The sequence below is a fragment of the Anas platyrhynchos genome, chromosome 2, assembly GCF_047663525.1.
Source record: "Anas platyrhynchos isolate ZD024472 breed Pekin duck chromosome 2, IASCAAS_PekinDuck_T2T, whole genome shotgun sequence".
Taxonomy (NCBI): Eukaryota; Metazoa; Chordata; class Aves; order Anseriformes; family Anatidae; genus Anas; species Anas platyrhynchos.
The window spans coordinates 33691525-33714115 of record NC_092588.1 but is presented as its reverse complement, the minus strand read 5'-3'; positions in this window follow the sequence as shown (position 1 = coordinate 33714115).

Genomic DNA, 22591 nt, shown 5'->3' with positions numbered 1-22591 from the left:
TGCTAATCCCCTTATGATGGTGTATGCCTATAACCATTTCACATAGAGGTAAAGATGTTCTTGTTTACAAATCACAGATAAAATAAATAAATGAATAAATAGAAGTGGTTAAGAATGTTTGTTTTCACATCCAACAGTGTCTTTCTTTCTTAGTCCAACTGAGGAAATGTCCAGCCCCATCTGGATTCACATGTGGATTTCTACACATAAAATCCTTTTGACATTATTAGGGCAGGCTCCATATTTTGGTGCTTTTAGCTGTTGTGCCTTTGCCATAAAGAAAGAGAGCAAAATATTGCAACCTGGATTGATATGTCCTGTTGCATCACAAAAAGGTACTAACCAAATATATGCAGCTCAGCATTTGAAAATATCACCATGACCTAGTAGAAGATTTACTTTTCTTGTCTTTTGCTACTGTCTGCCCTTTCAGGTTGGAGAAACGAGACCATACCAAGCCAAAGTAATCTTCAAGTAAAAAACTGTTTTTAAAATTCTCCCTGTTCTACCCCCAGCTTGGAAATGGTTAAAAACAGAATATTAATTATAACAATAACAAACAAATCAGTGGGTAAATGCACTAATTATATTTTCCTCGTAGACAATCTGTGTTACATCCACTATCACTTTGTTTCAAAGAAAAAAATATTTTGATATTTTCTGGCTAGTTTTTGTCAGGTTGAAGTAGAGGTTTTGTGATAGCCACATATAGAACTTCTGTAGGCTTTTATATTTCTGCATTTTAAGTGCTTTCCTATGTTTTTTAATTATTGGCTGGATAACGAAGTAGATAACAGGGGAAAGAGAGGAGATGTTTAAGGGTCCACTAGGTGTTGACAGCATAAAACCTTAAAAGTACAAGTAGTTGCAGCTACAGACTTTTCCTAAAATAGCGTAATTGTTATTTCCCTTCTTCACAAAAGCATTGTGAGAATTCAGATGCTTTTTCTTTGTACAGCACATGAAAGGTAAAGAATGCCAAACAATTATACTTACTCATTTTGTAATGTATGGCAGGAGTTTTTATTGGCATATCCTTGTTAAAAATGATAGGTAATATCAATTAGGTAATATCATTAACTGTCTGGTCCTACACAAATAATCTATTGTATCGATCACCCCATAGAAATAAAATGCTGTAGCAATTATCTAGTTGAATGGACCAGTAAAGGCTAATTTCCTTTGAATGCTTTAGAATTCATTTCAAACCTTGTAACTGGTCATAATATCATTTCAGTATGGAGACAACTGCCAATGAAGGGCATCATATTATGGTGTTCCTGTTTATAAATAGAACTGAATCCTAGTTGATTTTGCCCTTTAGACTCTATTTCCTCCCCAACCCCCATCCCCCAAACCCTGCCCCACCCTTTTGCTTTCAGCCAAGTGCCTGGGATCACTATAAATCAGATTATGAAAAAACCTTCTTCTGAGAACTGTAAAGCTGTTTTAAAGTTGAAATGCATTGAAACAGGAACAAGTAAAACTGTTGCTATTTATGATATTGTCAGGGAAATCTCAGCTACTGTCTCTGCTGCAATGAAAAGAAACAATATCATTGGGAATATGTTTTCAAAATTCAACTCTACATATAAAATAAATTAAAAAAAAAGTTAATATATTTAAGGTTAAACTGATCCTTAAGCTAAGCCAGTAAAATAAGTGGAATTATAGTAGGGATAAATATGGCCCATTAGGTCAAATTCTGTTTTGGTTTATGCTGATGGAAATTGGAACAATCTGAGTGATTGAAAAAAAAAAAAAAATAATAATATATATATTTTTATACCTTTTATGTATATATATATATATATATATATATATATATATATATATACATAAAAGGTATAAAAAAAGGCAGAGTATGCCTCTGTATAGAAATATGATGTTTTATATACTGTGACAACATGTTGACAACATAATCTCATGGTAGCAAAACATTCAAACCTTATTAAAACAAAATAGTAAATCTGCAATACTTAGTAGAACCGCATGTTTTCCACACATTGAGAAAAGTTTTTCACAGTTTATCATAGAATTCATATTGGGAAAAACTCTGAAAACTCAGAAATTCAGTTGAATCAAAGCTAGAAAAAGGAAATCATGGTATTTTTTTTTGGAGGGAAATCAGGTATTTTTTTTTGTTTGTGCAAAGATGATAATTTGGATGTAATTATTTATTTACTTGTTTACTTGGTTTTGACTCAAATATTTCAGTGGAAAACAGGAACTATCTCTTCATATAAAATTGTATGAACTAGTAGTTCTTTGACATTAAAAAGAACTATGGTGTTATGGATTTTATCATGATTCAGAAATCTTAAAAAAAAAAAAGTATTAGGATAATTTGATAAAACTTCTTACTACTTTTCTCCAGGGTAAGGTTATTATGTCAGTTATGAAGAAGAGAGGCACAGTCTGCAGTGCATTGCTCTCCTCACATTATATACCAATTAAAGGAAATCACATCTCAGAGGTTATTGAATATGTTCTTTACTGTTGCAAGCTGGAGTTTTCTCTTCCATCTCTCTCGTACACCCTGTTTTCACTCCACTGTATCACCAAGAACACAAATAGCTCTTTATAACTCAAGGACAGTAACCCATCCCCCTGGGGGTGCCAGCTGTGCTTGCCACTGTCAGATGTTCTGTCCCTCCATCAGACCCAGTGTCCTGTCTGCTCCCATGTAAGGCAGCAGCCATCTCCTTCTTCAGGTCCCTCCGAGTTGTACTAGGCTCTCTCTTACCTGCTTCTGTTTTTTATCTCTAGCTAGTCTCAGTCACAGATTCAAAATCAGCTGCAATCTCTGTGACAGCAACTCAGAAAACAGTGCTTTTCTTTTTTTTTGCAACAAGCATTTAGGTTTAAAAAGTATTCTCTCTTCAAATAGTTCTGTCAGTCAGTCTGGAATGAAAAAATAAGTTGTAATCTAAAAATCCCTGAAAATAGATGACCAGTGCCAACTCAGTGTTTTCTTTAACCTGCCTAGAATACAGGCTGGTATCCTTGGGACTTAAAAATGTAGAACATCCAGTTCTTTAGGTTGGAGTTTTCTGCAGCCTGTTTCATCCCCTCCTTTTTGCTTAGAATGATGGGTACTCTTCAGTGGGGACCACAAATAATTCAGTAAAATCTGATGCCTATTACAGCAGTTTGCAACAACACCCCTTTGTTAGAAGACTACTCAAAAGATATAAAAAACTGCAAAGAACATTGGCATGTTCAGACACAATAACCTTTTACTAAATGCATGTTTTGCTAACATTCAATTAAAATGTCATGTGCTTTTGTGCATTTCCTCTTCCATTACTTGTGATGTTCACCACTAAGATATTGTTTCCTTTTGTTTAATCAGCTCATCCATCTTCATCAGCTATTTTAGGTATTCAAGAACCTGAAATTGTTCAAGATATTGTTATAAAAATATGACACATTAGAAATCTGTAACATTTCCTTGCCAAAATCTGAAAGGAACTTTGTAAACATTAATAAGTTTCAGATCCTACTAACATCCCAATGATCTGGGAGAGTGTATTCCAATTTAATACATGGATTTAAAAGGTTAAAGTCTTGTCCTAAAGTCAAATATTCACTTTCAGTGCCAGCAGTCAACACCAGCCTTCCTGATTTACTGCCATCTGGACTGTTTTAAGAATTTTCCAATGTAATGTTACAACTCATTGTGTATCCAGTTGAGATCAATTATGAGAGAATCTCCACATGTTCAGAAGCTTGAGGCTCCATTAAAAAGATCCATAAGGGGTCTTTTTATATCTATAGAAAAATTTATACCAAGTCAGGACCTGACTCCAGTTCCTTACCCAAACTGCTGTGAATGTTACAAATTTCCGACTGAGTTGGACTCTCTTATTCACTCCTCTAGGATGAAAGTTGGCGAAAATGTCAGAAAAATAATCAGAAATATGTTTTTGCAGAGTGGCAGCAGCTTTGGGCCTTTGGCAATTAAACTGTATGCAGAGTTTATGAACCAACAGAAATGAATAAGAGACTGTAATTATAATACCATATCTAGGGAGCCAACCCTGAAAAGAAAAAAAGGCTGCAATATTTGTACACTGCATGACCCTCATTTTCAGGGTCATCTGAAGGCTTCCTGGAACATGAAGGGGGAATATTTTCCTAAAAAGTCATCAGGAGTTTTTAGCTGATATGGAGACATCGAAGTTGTTTAAAAATGCCATCATGGCCACATTGACGCCAAAGTCAGAGCTGACTTTTCTTGAAGGAGTAACCTCTACATGAAGCTCAGTTATTTATCTATACTGATGCAGATCTACTGGTGTCGAATAGTCCAGAAATGGTATTCTCATACACTACTGTATGTCTGAATAGGAAGTCCCTTACAGTCTGGATGTACAAGAACTACAGCTTCTTTGGACATGCAGAGTTGTTCTGCATGGGCACTGCTGCCTTTGCCTGGGACTTCCAGATGCCCAACGGGGCACTGCCCCATGCAGCACAGGGTGTATGTGCCACTGGAAGCAGTAGTTTGGTTCAGTGACATAATAATCTTTATAGAGATATAACAGTGTGTCAAAAAAATGTCTTCTGTTTCATGGTATTCTGTAACTGGAGATTTAACTACCATTAGTCCAAATTCTAGATTTTCGCACCTTCCAAAAAAAACAGTGACATATTATTTTCTATCTCTTCCACTCCATCCTGTAACGTAGACTAACCAGACAACTCTGTGACCATTTAACAATTTCCTTGTCAAAATATTAATTTGCAAACAGAAGCACTATTTATTCTATTTATTCAGAAATGTTTGACAGTATAATGTGCTGAGTCAAATCAAGTACTTAATGTGTTAGATATACAGCAGACAAATCCAGAAATTTGCAGAGGTCTTAATTGTATGTATGAAGTTATTTTTCTTATTGGAAAAGTAATAAGAAATATCAGACAGCAAAATAGGCAGTCAGGGACTACAGAATGCCAAAATCCCATCCAGAACTCCAGAATCAAAGTCTTTGAAATTTCTTTTGGAAAATTGTATGGAATTTAAGTGATCTGACTTAGAAAGATAAAAGGCCTGTGCTCACTTTGCCAGCACTTGATTCTATAGTTTTAGAGTTCAAAGCTGTCATCACTCTACCTTACATTCCAGCATTTTATTTTCACATAAAGTTATCTTTCATATAGCAACAAATAGTTTTTACTTCAACACAGCTTGAAAACAAAATATTTCTCCATCCCAAATTATCCCATATAGCTGTTCTGAACTATTAAAATGACCTTTAAAATGGATTATTTATTCATTCAGTTCCTTGTCTTATTTGTTCACATTTAATTTCAGTATTAATAGTGCAGTCCACTGCACAATTTCATTTTAATGGAGATTTTTTTTTTCATAAGTCATATTTAATACATAGTTTTAGCCTTAGGAGACAGCTCCCATTTTCCTTTATGGCATATGTAAAGGTCTGTTTCTGTTCAATATTGTCTAGACTTGCCTTTTTAATATCATGCTTAAAATAGATATTCATGTAAAATATTCAGTTTCTGGATGTCAGAAAAGGCTGGTTTATTTTCTACATGCTGAAAGGTAACCCAAGATGGCAACCAAGGGGATGACAGCCTGATTTAAATCCTCGTCATGAATTTCAGCGTGCTGCAGATCATAACCTAGAGAATTAGAATATGAATGTCTGATGTTGTTTACAATTACTATTTTTTCTGTAATGTGACTGGAGTCTGGTCAGGTTGAATCAAGTGGAATCTGTTCAAAGGAAGTAAAATTACAAGCTGGTTATGGCATACTTACCAAAATCAACCCCCATACCTATGTGTACTGCCTCGTTTGGATTCTCCCATGTCTGACCATGAAGAAAACATAAAAAAAAAAAGTATCGTGCATATCAGCATTCCCTAAATCCCGTCAGTGGTCTGAGATGTCCTCAGAGCTTCATGAAGATCCCACCTACCCCCTGGCTGCATTGGGGATCATGGATGTACCCAGTTACTCTGACACACCAGTAGCTACCCTTAGCAGCAAGCTTGTGCTGCTCACCAGCTGGCTTGTGTTTGCTGGCTTTGGGTTTTGAACGGTGAAAAATGAATTTTTGAAAACAATGTTTTCATTATACTGTAGGGGAAATGCTGAGCTTATTTAGCACCACATTCTGAATGCTAACCCTGCCCAAAAAGCAGCTTTGCAGTAAAACCAGAACAGGCTTAGGTTCAAATGATTAGTTCTAACATTTCAGGGCTACAAACGCAAAAACATTCCTCAGTAAGTGGCTATGAGATCACTCCTACCATTTTAAAACACTGAATGTATAGTATTTATATCTATCATCTACAGCACTGAATTTTACAATATTGAATTTGAACATGAGGCGACTGTTCTTGAACAAGGATTTAGTCTGGATTCTGATGATACCAAACTTTCAAGTCATAATTTTCCAGGCTTGCTATCATAGGAAAACAGCCTTTGAATTGCTTTGCAATGTACAACAGCAACAATAACAATAACAAAATTGTTGCCAGAACTAGTGAGTTAACTCCATGGCTTTTGAGCTTAACCTGGTTTTGATGGTTCTTCATAATTCCTGTCTTTGTACATACATAGCCCAATTGAATTTAAATTAAAAATAAAACATAATCTTTTTTTTTTCTTTTTTTTTGAAACCACATATAACTCAGACAAACACATGACATTGTCATAAAAATAATGATAAATAGTGAGAATTGTGAAGGAATTTCAGTCACATATTTCTAACTTTTCTAAAATTTCCAGTATCATTTTTCTGAGAATGAAAGAAAAATAATGAATGACTATCTCAGGAACAGAAATCTGTCTGAAAATTATTTCTGCCAGATTACATGGAAATAAACTGACTACTTCATTAAGAAATCAGATGTCATCATGAAACCATACCGAATATACGACAATGCTGCTTCTAAGTGGTAGAGCTAAAATTCATGAAATTGGATGAATATAATTGTCATTGTCAATCCATCAGATCAGACAGGGAAAAAAAAAAGAACACATTGTTTTTTAAAAAAATAAGTCATAAAAAAATAAGCTCCTTAACAACAAATTAGTTAAATACATTTATCACTTTGAACAACTCTCATCATAATACACCTAATTGTATAGCAGATCTAATTGTACAAAATATAATCTCTCCAATCCCAGCAGTATTCCTAGCAAGGCAAAAATTAAAGGTAATTGCCTCAGTAGGTAATACTGGATCTAATCTGAAAATTGTAGTGACCAGCGGAAGTATTTAATGTGTCAAGGATGGCAGAAAGGATGTAATTAACTCTCTCATAGTTTCCTCTGATCGTTGTTTCCAACTGTGACAATTCAGGGGTATAAATACACTTGGGATAGCAAAAAGATTAACTCACAATCAAGAGAAATGCTTTAACAATGGATATTGAAGCATTTAAGACTCCTTTGAAAGAATTTAGAAGATTCATTGTTTGTCTTCAACAAACAAACAAATAAATAAATCACATTGCTAAATTATCCTTCCCATAATTATACACTGATATCAGTATGTGTATTTATTATACTCACATGTCGTTTCTGACCCTTATATAAGAAGAAATGCAATCACGGACATGCACTGACATTCAAAGGAAAAGTATTTTTGGAGGATATGCACATGCAATAGTTTATTCAGGATGTAAAGCTCTACTGCCCTGAGCCAGCCGCAAAAGCTCTGGGTTTCCATGATAGGCTGGGTTCACCTGACAGTCTGGGCTTCATGGCCCAAGGGGTACACTGTCACAAACTGAAAACGAGTTAGGAACAATAGAATTAAATATATGTATAAGTAAAAAAGGGTATAATTGCTCTAGGCAGTCCCAAGTGGAGGTTTAAAACGTAATATTGCTAAGAACAGAGCAGGAAAACACTCATGCTATGCTGTGCTATTCGATGGCTATTGAAGTGGGTTACCCTGGTGTCAAAGAGAGTTACGAAGCACTGATACCACTGATCCCTTTTAAATTATATGTCTCATGTTCTGCCACAATACCAAAGCATTTATGGCTAAGTTCACAATGTAGGTGAAGAGTAAATCAGATTTACTTTGGAGAAGTACATGTAGCAGTCTGTGCCTGGCCTTGCCAGAACCATATTTGCATGTTTTCACTTGATTGTTTTCATAGTTCAAGTCAGGGACCTTGAGTTTCCCTCCATAAAAATCTGCACTTGAAGTCATCTCAGTATCCAAATCTCTAAGAGAAGTAAATATATCATTAATAGTGAGTGGTACAGAGACAGTAGAAGATGTTGAAATCTGCTCGTGGACACCCCACAGTCAAAATTTACTTCAAGACAATCTATCAAATCATTTGATATTTATTACAACTATTACAACTTAGCTATAAAAACTGAGGTTTTTATCCACCAAAAAAATATATATATATTTTTTTCTTAGTGCTTACTTTTATAACTGGCTATTCTTGCTGCCTGTGTAGCTATCTACTACCTTTTAAGCTTGCCAATTCTTTGGTTTCAGTAGTGCTTCAGTTGTTGATTAAAAATGTGGGCTTTAGAAAAGATAAAATGAACTGATGTATGTGTGTAAGTCTCATGTACTGGGGGCATGAAATGAAGTACTCAACTAACAAATTTCCATAAACTGGTTGTAAGTGTTAACATTCTCGTCTTGCATCTTAAGATGCCCTGTCTTCAAAATTGCTATGACTGAGAAGCTATAATTACAGAGAGAATCCAAAGAAAATCTTACATTTAATTTTCAGTGCTCTTAACAGCCTTCCAAAAACTATGATTACCAGGGGACAGAAGCACTGACCTAGGATAATTATTTCTCCTGTATGTCTCATTTATCCAAAAGGCAATACAAAGATGGAAGAAAGTGTTTCTTTTGTCAGATAAATGTCCATGATTTTTTTCTGTTGTACAGTGAGATCACAGCTGAAGTGACAATAGTTAGAGGAGTACTCAGAAATGAACCACAACAGAAACTGCTTGAGAAGTTAGTAAATAATTCCTTTGCTAATACTTTCTGCTGTCTCCTCAACTGCTGCAAGCTCAATGCCATAAACATCCAGCAAGCCTCTCATTAATGCTCACTACTGGCTAGGATTTCTCATGACCTCAGCTGAAATACAGCTCAGAGAGAAATCACCAAGGCATCATCTCTCTCTGCAGCCTATAATGAAATGACTCCTTTAGTTTTTGACTTCAAAAGACTATCAGTAATTTTTGGTAGTAGTAACCTGATACTAAGCAAAAATTAGACAAGTATCTCTTTTGGCAAGATTATTCAGATTCTTTGATTCCTACTTTTCTTCCTCATATATATGCACATACACACATACCCTTACACATGCATGTAGGCATGCACCCAGCTCTGCTAATGCTTAAAATTTGTCAGATTCTTTTCCCTTTATAGTTAGACATTAAAAATTACCTCTCGTAAACTTCTCATAGAAGATTCTCAACCCTTCAGAAGAGAGGACAGTACATATATGATAATAATGGCAAGCAATGACTTATTTAATTAGTAGGTATTTTAAAAATCACATTTTTATATCTTCATTTCTGCTGTTTACGAGCTCTTTGTTTTTCTCTCTCTCTTTTTTTTTTTTTTTTTTTCTTTTTCCCTTGGTCCCTTACTCTCCCTTCACTTTAGATCATTAAAATTAAGAAAATTATTTTAACGCTGTAGTCATTTTAGGTTTCCTGCTGGCAGCTCCATAATGCTTGGTTGCAATACTGCAGAAAAGTGCTTTTTTCTTCAAAGCCACATTATTCTGTAGGAATGTAGAAAAACCTTTTTGTTTCTTTAACTATACATGTATATACATAAGATACTTGTGTATACAGAATATACATGTATATATATATATATACATGCATGTTTATATATATAAATACAAAACATTTAAATATACATATATATGAATGTGTGTGTCTGTCTGTATGTGATTGCATGTTTTCATGTACAGAATCTCAGTGCTAAGCCTGTTTTGAATGGAGAGTGTCCACTGGTTAAAGGAATGAGCTATTTTTCCAATGGATTAGCAAGCTTAATAGAGTCCTCGGGCTCTAAGTGGTAGATCCATTTCAAGCTTTAGAGTATTCCACTGTGTCTATAACATGAGTCGTAGTGAGAGACAGACTGAGATGAGAAAGTGAGGTAATTCGCGTGCCATTTTGCAACATCATACCACATTTTCCTTTTTTGGCTTGTTTTTAAGGACATGCAGGCATTCCCTGTCAATCTCATGCAAATAACTCCAATGCATACATACATGAGCAATAATCTTGCTATTTTTGTCACTCGAGTAATGCCATCAATGTAACTGAGAACTGAAGTGGAGATGACACATTGCTAGAAACAACTCCCTGGCCAAAGTGTCTGATGGAAGTTCCGTGTTTGGTATCCTCATTAATAAAAATATTAAGCAACTCCATTCATTTAATGTGCAATGACAAAACACTTCCCTGTGTTAAGATCTATATAGGGAATCTATATAGGGATTAAATAAACCATGGTGAAGCAGGAATATAGTTTCCTTAAATAACATTGGAAACATGTTTAGAAACTGCTGTGCTTCATGAGCATAAATCTTCTCTGTACAGTTACCAGGTCAAGATCTCTGCCTAAAGATCCCATACAAAAGTGGTTTCAGACATATTCTCTGCTAGTTATTGAAAGCATTTGTAAGGCCTGCAATCACAATATTAGCTGAACATACCCAGCATAAAATAAATAAATTAATTAATTAAATAAAATTAAAAAGTGCTAATCTTCAAAACACTGAACTAAAAGCAACACCTATCTTTTCATTTTGATTGCTTTTTATGTATTTTTCCCACAGCAGACTCCCACTTTTGGTAGGTCCATGAGTCAGACCTACCTTCTAAAATACAAGTACAGAATTTCACTTGTAACTTCCTGGTAATGCCACTCACAAAGCAGAAGCTGTTGTTTGATGTACAAATAGCATTGATTTCAAGTGCTTAAGTATTATCAAGCGCATACTTGGAAAGACATTTAGTGCCTGAAGTGCCAGCCAGCCCTCAATACAAGAAAAACCTGTTTACGTGGTGGTGGAACCACTAACTCTTGCAGGGTGGTCTGGACAGAATTCCTCTTACAGATTCAGAAGGCTGGAAGGGAAGCCCAGAAAAAGAGGCCAGGGGAAGGAAGTAGCAGAAGTCCAAGGCCCTCCTGACTGGATTTTTTTTTCTGAGCTTTATTCAGCAATCATCTGCAGTAGAATACATGAACAGGTTACAGAAGGAGATAACCTTAATCATGAGTGCTAAATCGAGGACACAAGCCTATACTTCATCCTTAAAACACATGCTTAACCTCATGCCAGAGACTGTTTCAGGCTTACACCTTTCTTTGTTTTTAACTTTATGCTGTTGTATGCAGCACAATACCCAATGGCTCCTAAAAACAGCAGCTTTGCAACGTTCCTACACAATCTATATGGAAATCAGGAGTTTAGCAGTATAAAAAACATTGTCAGGGTAGGTCCATAACTGGGTACGTATGGCAGAGCTGGATGGCACAAGCCTTGTTTTTCTTTGGAAAGTGCCTGCTGCCTCGCTGGGGAAGGATGTAAGCATGTAGTGAAGTACTTTCCAGAAATCTGTGTATGATTAGATTTCAGATACTGAATAATTTATTCCTCGTCTTTGCATGTAAACATTCTTAAAAGCTTTTTGATTAGTTATTTGGGATATATTTAATAAATGGGCTAGACTGACAAATCTGGAAAATAACTGAATAACAGATAGATATAGATCTTAAGAAAGTAGGCTGCTCCAACTAAGGTTTCAACAAGCACAAACTGTGCTCCCATGGTCTTCAGAGACATCCAGAAAGCATCCATTGTAAAGAAGTATTTCCTTGGGGAATGGGGTACTGTTCCTTTTACCAGGCTTTGGCCTTTTTCTAATTATCACTAATTGTGCTAGTGATCTGAGTGCCTTCTCTGCTAACAGCTGGATTCCATTCTTCCTTCTGAAGCCTGAAGTTTCAAAGATGAAATCAAAATATTGCTAAGCTGGCAATATTTGCAATACATTCTCCAGTAAGCAAGATCACAGAATCACAGAACTGTCTAGGTTGGAAGAGACCTCAAGATCATTGAGTCCAACCACTGAACTAACACTAACAAGTCCTCCACGAAACCATATTGCTAAGTTCAACATCTAAACATCTTTTAAAGAACTCCAGGGATGGTGACTCGATCACTTCCCTGGGCAGCCCGTTCCAATGCCTCACAACCATCTCAGCGAAGAAGTTCTTCCTAATATCCAACCTAAAACACCCCGGTGCAACTTTAGCCCATTCCCCCTTGTCCTGTCACCAGGCATGTGGGAGAATAGACCAACCTTGCTACAGCCTCCTTTAATGTACTTATAAAGAGGGATAAGGTCGCCCCTGAGCCTCCTTTTCTCCAGGCTGAACAAGCCCAGCTCCCTCAGCCGCTCCTTGTAGGACTTGTTCTCCAGGCCCCTCACCAGCTTCGTCACCCTTCTCTGGACTCACTCAAGCACCTCCATGTCCTTCTTGTAGTGAGGGGCCCAAAAGTGAACACAGTACTCGAGGTGCAGCCTCACCAGAGCCGAGTATAGGGGGACAATCACTTCCCTAGACCTGTTGGCCACACTGCTTCTTATGCAAGCCAGGATGCCGTTGGCCTTCTTGGCCACCTGAGCACACTGCTGGGTCATATTCAGCCAACTATCCACTAACACTCCCAGGTCCTTCTCCGCCTGGCAGCTTTCCAACCACTCATCCCCCAGCCTGCTAGCTGTAGCTCTGCTTGGGATTGTTGCGCCCCAGGTGCAGGACCCGGCACTTGGCCTTGTTGAACTTCATAGAGTTGACCTCAGCCCATTGGTCCAGCCTATCCAGATCCTCCTGAAGAGCCTTCCTACCCTTGAGCAGATCGACACACACACCTAACTTGGTGTCACCTGTGAACTTACTGAGGGTGCACTCGATCCCCTCATCCAGATCATTGATAAAGATATTAAAGAGGACTGGCCCCAGTACCAAGCCCTGGGGAACGCTACTAGTGACCAGTCTCCAACTGGATTTGACTCCATTCACCATGACTCTTTGGGCCCAGCTATCCAGCCAGTTTTTAACCCAACGAAGCGTACGCCAGTCCAAGCCATGAGCAGACAGGTTCTTGAGGAGAATGCTTTGGGAAATGGTGTCAAAAGCCTTACTGAAGTCAAGGTAGATCACATCCACAGCCTTTCCCTCATCCACCAAGTGCATCACTTTGTCATAGAAGGAGATCAGGTTCGTCAAGCAGGACCTGCCTTTCATAAACCCATGCTGACTGGGCCTGATCGCCTGCTTGCCCTGCAAGTGCCGCATGATGACACTCAAGATAATCTGTTCCATGAGTTTCCCTGGCACTGAGGTCAAACTGACAGGCCTATAGTTTCCCGGGTCAGTCCTCCAGCCCTTCTTGTAGATGGGTGTCACGTTTTCTAGCCGCCAGTCAACTGGGACCTCCCCCAATAGCCAGGACTGTTGATAAGTGATAGTAAGTGGCTTGGCCAGCTCCTCCGCCAGTTCTCTCAGTATCCTTGGGTGGATCCCATTTGGCCCCATCGACTTGCGTACATCCAAGTGCCGTAGCAGGTCGCCAACCATTTCCTCCTGGATAGTAAGGGCCACATACTGCTCCTCTTTCCCTTCCACCAGTTCAGGGTACTGGGTATCCAGAGAGCAACTGCTTTTTCCGCTAAAGACTGAGGCAAAGAAGGCATTAAGCACCTCTGCCTTTTCCTCATCTTTTGTAACTAAGTTCCCCCCTGCATCCAGTAAAGGGTGGAGATTCTCAGAATCACAGAATCACAGAATTTCTAGGTTGGAAGAGACCTCAAGATCATCAAGTCCAACCTCTAACCTAACACTAACAGTCCCCACTAAACCATATCCCTAAGCTCTACATCTAAACGTCTTTTAAAGACTTCCAGGGATGGTGACTCAACCACCTCCCTGGGCAGCCTGTTCCAGTGCCTAACAACCCTTTCAGTAAAGAAGTTCTTCCTAACATCTAACCTACAACTCCCCTGGCACAACTTAAGCCCATTCCCCCTCGTCCTGTCACCAGGCACGTGGGAGAACAGGCCAACCCCCACCTCACTACAGCCTCCTTTAATGTATCTGTAGAGAGCGATAAGGTCGCCCCTGAGCCTCCTTTTCTCCAGGCTGAACAAGCCCAGCTCCTTCAGCCGCTCCTCGTAGGACTTGTTCTCCAGGCCCCTCACCAGCTTCGTCGCCCTTCTCTGGACCCGCTCAAGCACCTCGATGTCCTTCTTGTAGCGAGGGGCCCAAAACTGAACACAGTACTCGAGGTACAGCCTCACCAGAGCCGAGTACAGGGGGATGATCACCTCCCTAGCCCTGCTGGCCACACTGCTTCTGATACAAGCCAGGATGCCGTTGGCCTTCTTGGCCACCTGAGCACACTGCTGGCTCATATTCAGCCGACTGTCCACCATCACTCCCAGGTCTTCTCCGCCTGGCAGCTCTCCAACCACTCATCTCCTAGCCTGTAGCTCTGCTTGGGATTGTTGCGCCCCAGGTGCAGGACCCGGCACTTGGCCTTGTTGAACTTCATGCAGTTGACCTCAGCCCATCGGTGCAGCCTACCCAGATCCTCCTGCAGAGCTTTCCTACCCTCGAGCAGATCGACACATGCGCATAGCTTGGTGTCATCTGCAAACTTACTGAGGGTGCACTCAATGCCCTTGTCCAGATCATTGACGAAGATATTAAAGAGGACCGGCCCCAGCACCGAGCCCTGGGGGATGCCACTAGTGACTGGCCTCCAACTGGACTTGACTCCATTTACAACTGGACTTGACTCCATTTACCACGACTCTTTGGGCCCGGCTATCCAGCCAGTTTCTAACCCAACGAAGCGTGCGCCAGTCTCCTTACTCCTCCATTTTGCATTAATGTATTTGTAAAAACATTTTTTGTTGTCTTTGACGGCAGTAGCCAGATTGAGCGCCAGATGAGCTTTGGCCTTTCTAATTTTGTCCCTGCACTGCCTCGCAACATCTCTATAGTCCTCCCAAGTGGCCCGTCCTCTTTTCCAAAGATTGTAAACCCTCTTTTTCCTGCTAAGCTCAAGCCACAGTTCTCTGTTCAGCCAGGCCGGTCTTCTTCCCTGATGTCTCACCTTTGGGCACATGGGGACAGACTGCTCCTGCGTCATTAAGATTTCCTTCTTGAAGAGCGCCCAGCCTTCCTGGACTCCTCTGCCCTTCAGAACCACCTCCCAAGGTACTCTACCAACCAGTGTCCTGAACAGTTCAAAGTCAGCCCTCCAGCAGTCCAATACAGCGGTTTTACTGGTCCCCTTCTTGACTTGTCCGAGAATGGAGAACTCTACCATTCCATGGTCACTCTGCCCAAGACAGCTTCCGACCACCACATCTCCCACCAGTCCTTCTCTGTTTGTGAAGAGAAGGTCTAGCGGGGCACCTCCCCTGGTAGGCTCACTAACCAGCTGCGTCAGGAAGCTATCTTCCACGCTCTCCAGAAACTTCCTAGACTACTTTCTCTGGGCTGTGTTGTGCTTCCAGGATATATCTGGGAAGTTGAAGTCCCCCACGAGAACAAACACTGACAATTTTGCAACTTTTGTCAGCTGCCTGTAGAACTCCTCATCAGTCTCCTCATCCTGGTTTGGCAGTCTATAACAGACCCCCACCAGGATGCTTCCCTTGTTGGCCTTCCCACTGATCCTAACCCATAGGGACTCAACCTTATCATTCCCAGCCTCAAGTTCCACAACATCAAAACTCTCTCTGATATAGAGAGCCACACCACCACTCCTTCTATGATGTCTGTCCCTTCCGAAGAGCCTATAGCCAGACATTGCAGCACTCCAGTCATGAGTGGTCCCACCATGTTTCTGTGATGACAACCAAGTCGTAGCCTGCCTGCCGCACGATGGCTTCCAGCTCCTCCTGTTTGTTACCCATGCTGCGTGCATTAGTGTAGATGTACTTCAGTTGGGCCATTGCCTTCTCTCCCAGCCTTGCCATTGTTCCCCCTGGCACAGCTCTAACAAGCCTTGTTTCAGCCCTGTCCTCCTTCTCACCTAGTTTAAAGCCCTCTCAATGAGCCTTCCAAGCTCCTGGCCTAGGATCCATTTTCCCCTTAGGGATAGGGACTCATCTGCGGCCATCAGGCTGGGTGCCGAGTAAAGTGCCCAATGGTCAAAAAAAAACAAAATTTCTGTGTTGGCACCAGCCTCTGAGCCATGTGTTTATTAAGTGGACTTTCCGTGTCCTCTCTGTACCCTTCCCTGCCACAGTAGGGATGGACAAAAATACCACCTGTCCTCCTGCTCCATCCACTAACCATCCCAGTCCCCTAAAGTCTCGTTTGATGGTCTTCAGGCTTCTCTCTTCAATGTCATCACTGCCAGCCTGGACTATTAAAAAAGGATAATAGTCAGAGGGACGAACCAGGTTGGGAAGCTTTCTGGCAATGTCCCTGACCCTGGCCCCAGGGAGGCAGCAGACTTCTCTATGGATAGGGTCAGGCCGACAAATAGGTCCCTCTGTTTCCCTGAGAAGGGAGTCACCCACAACAATCACCCTTCTTTCTGTCCTGGTGGAGGCAGTCCTGAGGCATGGAGTCGACTTCCTTGCCATAGGCATCCTCCTGGGTTTATATCTCTTCCTCAGCTACTGGTCTCTCAAGCTCCAGGGCCTCAAACCTGTTGCGTAAGGGCACCTGGGAAGGTGGGGCTGGTAGGGGGGGCATCGCCTGTGATGTTGAGCATGTTTCCATTCCTCCTCAATTCCTAGGTCCCCTTCCTCTGCCCAAGAGCAACAGGGCAGGGGGTCCACCCCCATTTGGGGTGTCTCACCCCAGTACCTGTCCTTCAGGCCGTGCAGGGAGTTGCTCCACAAGTCTATCTCCCGCTCACACTCCCTGATATCCCTCAACCTCTCGACCTCCTCCTTGAGTCCTGCCACGAGGCGGACCAGGTCGTCCACCTGTTCGCACCTCACGCACACAGTCTCTCTGCCCCCCGCAGGTGGTAGCAGCAGGCTCAGGCACTCCCTGCACCCGGAGACCTGAACTGCCGCAGTTTTGAGTGGGCAGTCGGTCTGGGTGTGTACAGACTTCCTGGAGAGCGCACTGTGCCCGGTGTACACCACTGCAGCTGAGCTAGCGGTAGACCACTGTTAGAGGAGGTATTCGTATGAGCAGGGGGGAACGCTCTGCCCTGCCTGCGCGAACTGCCGCGCTAACTGCCGCGCCTCTCCCTTGTGACGTGCCACGCCCTGTTTGCCCGTCCTGGTCATCACGCTCCCTCGGGGCAGCTTATGAATAGCCGGGGGGTGGGGGGGAGCTGTTGGCTCCGCCTTCACTTCTGGCTCTGCCTACGCCTCGTTCTCACCTCGTTCACCTCGCTCACAAGGGCTGCCGGGTCCTGGCAGCTCCCTTGAGTGGGCTCGGTGCGGGAAAAATTAGCCCTGCCTGTCCAATCCCCTGCGCCGCTGCAGAACGCGTCTGCCCTGGAGCCAATCGCCTCAGCAAGTGGCGTAGATAATGTGAAATCTACCACAGAAATTGAAAAGTACTAGACTCCTCAACGCATATGAAAGCGCAAACTATGACACTTGGTACAGTCCTAAAAACTGAACTATGTGAGTCCAGAACTGCAAGTCTCTTTTGTAAAGGTATGGCAGACTGTCTGGCACTCATCAGCTTTCCTTCACCTAGGCCTTTGACACTTCTACTCCCAGCATTAGTCTAAAATGATGCAACATAAGGCAGCAGCCAAGAATAGCTTCAGAAAAACAGCCATTTTTGGAAGTTATTTTAAGATTGCTTTGCAAACCCAAACACTTCAAAGGCAGTATAAACTGTGGTTGTCCTGTATATCAGTGGGAAATAAAAAACATACACCGATGTTTCCATAAATAGAAATATTTTCATAATGCTCCAATATTTTAGTTCCTATATTCATCCTTTTGATTTCTACTTATTTTGTAGGCTATTTTGATAAAATTTTTAAAGAATTTTATAGCAAACGTTTCTTTTTAAAAGTGCATGGTTTTCTTGTTTTCAGGTGAAAAAAAAATATATATATATACTTTTGATACCATGATCATTACTTTAAACTTTCATTTTAGCTTTAGAACTTGTGTGACAGAGATCTCAGGTTGCCTTTCCCAAAATAAAGAAACGTCTTTTTTCTTTGACATGTCGAATTTCCAGCAAGTCAGGGTTGCCTACTATTTGATAAGGAAAGGCCAGGAGAAAATAAATAAATAAATAAATAAATATAATAAGAATCTTTGAACCCTGAATGCTGAAAGAAAAGAAACTTTGATTTCTTCAAGAAATAGTTCTCTGTTTTGGCCAATCAAGCAGAATGACCATTGCCCATTGCTCAGGAACCTTGTACTGTGACCAGCTTTTGCTGCAATGCTACAGCTTGCTTTTTCAAGCTTGTTTCATTGCAGAAATGTTGTACATTTTATTTCCTATGTGTGAGAACTTTTCTCCTTTATAGACAGAAAACAGTGACAATTCTAGTAACTTCTGATACCAGAGAATATGAATGTTCTCTGCTTTTATAGGAGTGTATAAAAGGAAAATCCTGTTTTCCTCTCCCATGAAATGATATCAGGTCATACTGATCTTTTCTTTCAATGTGGCAAAATCCATGGTGACCATCTCTGTATCTGATAGAAGCTGATCTGGCATATGTTCACTTGCTATTGTCACTTCCCTCTCCAACACACCATCCATTTGGTTACCAGGTAACACACATTGCTAGGCATTTGCATTAAGCATCGATGCTTGTCATGTTTTTTAAACTGGGTTTTTAAAAATAACCAAGGTTAAAATAGGATTGTGTTATGGCTGGGAATCTTCAGATTCATTCTGGTAACTTGTCAGGATATCAGCAGTATAAAATCCATCTGTTGACAAAAATATTACTGTTTAATAAGCATAGGGCCAAATCCCTGTGGATGCAGCTGATTTCAGTGTTGATAGCTAGAAACAATTTGATCTAATGCCATATCACAACATAAGGCATTATTTTCCTCTTTACTTGAAAAGAATAATGGGCCAAGTCCAAGTCCAAGTTTCAGCAAGTGAAAATTTGAAGTTATTGGAATGGAGCTTGTGTATTTTATAGATGTGCTATGTTCATTAACTCATAATATTAATTGCTTAACACAGTAGAAGTAGCATGCTTTATGTTCACTCATACAACATGGTCCATGATGATGTGAATATTAGAGTTAACTAGAAATTTTAATTTACAATTTTAGGGAAAATTTTATTTACTGAACATCATCCTCCACAGTTTCAAGTGGAAGATTATGACTTTGGGACAACACTAGAAAATTTCAGAAATGAACAAAGCAATGAAGAACTGTATTTCTGTTATCACATATGCTTGTTTTGTTGGAAAGTAAGGCAACCCAGTTCCCATGCTGCACTATGAAAACTAATTCATTTAAATTCAGTGAAATAGGTTGCAGAGATTTTGTGTGAAGTAGAGTCCATCTAGAGAGTCTTGTCACAATGCCTGAGACTGTAGACAAGAACTGCAATTTCCATATGGTTCTACAGAAAAAATAAATAAAAATAAATAGAAATAAAAATAATAAATAAATAAAAATAAAAATAAGCATTTTGTGTCCATATCAAAGGACTTTGAAATGTCAAAATGTTGAAAATGTCTTAAAAAAAAAAAATAAGTTGGTTGTATTTGAGTTGGTATTTATTCAACTTCAGTTCTTATTTATTCAACATGCAGAAAATACCTAGTAATATATGTATTATTTCATCTATTAAAGTCTTATTTATTTTAAAGGGAGATAGTGATAAACTGTTTTTTGTCTTAAGTTTAGAAGAGCCACAGATGAGCCTGTTTCCAGTAACACAATAGAACGTGTCTGTGTTCTGTTCAATAATCAGGAGACCGGGAATTATTTTTATTACACAATCAGTGCAGAATTTCACCTCCTAAAATCTCTGGGGTTTTTAGCCTTAAATTTTGAGAGTTGGCATTAAACAAAACACTCAAAACACTCAGGAGTATGATTCTACATAAAAGAATTCTGTGTCTTAAATACATTTCATTGGTCATAACTTCAGTTTGCTATTCAAGCATGTTTGTTCCCAATATCTTTCCATTGTTGCTTCTGCGATTTTATTGTATATCACAAAGAATTAGAAGTATTCCAAACGTTAATTTTTCATTTATTCTTCCAGTTCCAATTGGAGAAAGTTTTGCATAACCAAGATGTGAGTTTTTTCCTTCCAAAGTAATATTTGCATCTCCCAGATGATAATTTGGAGTGTCAGTTTATTCACTCAGTGTTAATGGATATATTTGCAACAACTTCAACAGAAGCCAGATAAGGTCTAGAGAAATGTAAACTACAGTGAGTGGCTGATGATGTTTTTTTCCACCACCATGATATCTGGTGATGATGAAATTACTTGGTGCGGGTTCACTTTTGTATTTGGTCCCTGGCTGTTCCTTCAAAACACTTCAGTACATTAAAGCATCTGTGTGTTAAAATAAGAAAGCTATTTGTGGAAGTGACAATCTTGAAAAGAAGAAGCAGGTGTAAATAAATTATTACTGTATCATGGTCTGCTTGAGTAACAATAGGATGGAGTCACTTGTTACTAACCACAATGTGTGCATGTGGGGTGGGGTGGTGGTTGGGAGAGTGAAGAAAACATAGTTAAAATGCAGAAAGGCATTCATCTTGAGACAAACTCTACCATAGCTGTCAATGTCCTTCCATTGCATTCATATAACCTGCAGGGTCCTGTACTGAAAAATTACTCTGAATGGGTGGTGTAATGACATTTTCATTCTGTGATTTCATTGATGGCCTTTCTTCAGCTGCTTGTGGAAAATGGAGTGGTTATTCCAGTTCACAAACAGCTCAAGGGAACAACAGAATTTGCAGGGTCTTAATTACTGTGCTGCTTCCCTATAGATTTCTCTTGTTATTGGTTCATTTAGATTGTAGTATTTCCCTTGGTGCTTCTTGTACTTCACTATTACCAAGGACCAAAGAAGTAGTATCAAAGGCATGTGCTAGGAAACTGCATTTGTTTCCAGACAAATATTTCTGTACAAACATTTGCATTTCCAGCTTGCAAGAGGAAATCCAGTATTTTGAAGAACTCTAACATCTATCTTCCTTAAGAAGGTGCTTTTCAGACTGTACTAATAAATAGCAACACTTACTGTTGGTGAGTTTTCCAAATGAGTTGATGATAAAGTATGACAAGTTTGTGGAAAAAAAAAAAAAAAAAGACATAACTTGATCAACATCCTAGATATGGAGTATCCCTAGAAATCCCTAGAAATCACTGGTATCGTGAACCTGTTATTTATAATACCATCAGACAAACTTGGGAAACATCTTGGGGTATCTCTATGAAAGTATAAAAGACAGTTCTGTTTCCATACATCTTTAGCAATATATAAATAAGGTATAAATAAGGGAATCATGTATTTCTCCCCCTGAATTTAAGGCTTATTAAATCTATCAATCTATCACACATTTTAATTATTGAAAGGTTTGGACCCTCTATAACATTTTGGCAGATAAAAAAAAAAAAAGGTTCCTACTTAGAACAACTTTGAATTCAGTGACAATAAGGAAGTAATTTAATGCCTTTCATGTACAAAGACTTATTATTTCCTTTGTTTTGTAATACGCTTTTCCCCAAAGGATTACAAATTCCAGAAAGAAGAAGTAGAGTTACATTTAATGGTAGTGCTTTTCCCTGAGGGAAATCAGCTTCTGAAGGCTATGAATAAAGCTTCAAAATAGTATTTATTTACAAAACGAAAGAACAGTTATCAAAAGGTATGTATGTACTGGTCATTTTAGGTGTACTGAATTTGCATAAAAGACTTGCAAAAACAGATATAAAAGCATTGTGAATTGTGAATATAAAAGCATTCATCATTCAAATTCAACATTTCAGCCAGAAATATATATTAGAAACACATTAAATGATAGAGAAAACTTCAGTATGATGGCCATAGGAGCCATGGCAAAGTTACTTTTTTACCAGCTGTAAAACCTGGTAGGGGAGAGAGGCCTTTGAGATGGTTTGGAAGATTGTGAGAGCATTCTTAGAGGGTGGTTGTGAGTGGAACATCTGCTGTGGGTTTGCCAGTTTGCAAAAAAGTTCCCAAGATACAAGCACAGCCAGAAGATGGGTGTTGATAGCCAGATGCGGAGAAAGGCATGGCACCTCTGTGAAGTCTTCAAAACCCAAGTAGAATTTAAAGCTAATATTTCTTGACAAAAATGACAAGAGAGGAAAGGTGGTATCAGCAGTCAGAAAACCCCCCAAGGAACACAGCAGGGGGATTTGGGCACAACAGGCACTTGGTTGTTATTTTCATGAGCAGAATCTGACCCTGAATTTTTGTCTTCTAAATGACCCAGACAAGATTTACTAGAAGAAGAAACTTTGTGTAAAGGAGTGCTTAAACAAGGCCTGCAGGATCAGGGCCTGGACCACCATCTGAATTTAAAGATGTATTTTCATAAACG